The sequence below is a fragment of the Chrysochloris asiatica genome, unplaced genomic scaffold (genome assembly GCF_000296735.1).
Source record: "Chrysochloris asiatica unplaced genomic scaffold, ChrAsi1.0 scaffold00053, whole genome shotgun sequence".
NCBI classification, from domain to species: Eukaryota; Metazoa; Chordata; class Mammalia; order Afrosoricida; family Chrysochloridae; genus Chrysochloris; species Chrysochloris asiatica.
The window spans coordinates 670371-671305 of NW_006408571.1; positions in this window are offsets into that span (position 1 = coordinate 670371).

Below are 935 nucleotides of genomic sequence, written 5' to 3' on the forward strand. Positions count from 1 at the left end.
CTGTACAGGGTCGCTATGAGTCGGAATCGACTCCACGGCACATAACAACAACAACAACAACAACAATCTATAAGAAATATGCAAATCATTCTTTCTATTATTGATAGAATAAAATTAAATGAATGCAAAAGATCTGTATGTGATGAACCCCCAATGTAGAGTGCTTAATATGCTTCATTGTATATAACACGGAACTGAACTAATAATACATATACAAGAAATGTTTTCTAATTTTAAATTACCCACTTCATAACATCATGAAGAGGTCATGTAAAATCTTTGTAGGCTAGTTAATTTTTTTTGAGTTAACCATTATGCTAAGTGATTATAGAAATATGTCAGATTAAATGCTTCTTAAAATTTTTTAAATTAATTAATTGTTTTTTGCATTTTATCAAGGAGATTGTCAGTGCATTCTATTTATAATTAGGTTTAAAATGTGTTTGTGTATGTATGTGTTTACATACTTGTTTTCCTTAAAGAGCTTCTATGGTTTTTAATTTCTAATAATTTGAGTTATGAATCTTATGTGTATTTCCCTATTGACATTGGTGTCCTGAAAGCTTAGAGTCAAATAGGAACTTCTTTTTTTTTTTTTTTTGACTTATGTTGAAATCTTCACCATTCATTTGACAGTTTGTTGCACAGTGTTGTCTTGTGTATTGCTGTGATGCTGGAAGCTTTGCCATCAGTGTTTTAAATACCAGCAGTCCTTGTATGGCATTGTAGGATAATCACTAGACTGCTAACCACAAGATCAACAGTTCAAACCCACCAGCTGCATCTCAGAAACCCATACACGGTTGCTATGAGTCAGAACTGACTTAACAGCACTTAACAACAACAACAGAATTACACATGGTGAATAGGTTTCTGTGGAGCTTCCAGATTAAGACAGACTAGGAAGAAGGAGAGTTACACCACTAGTGAATGTA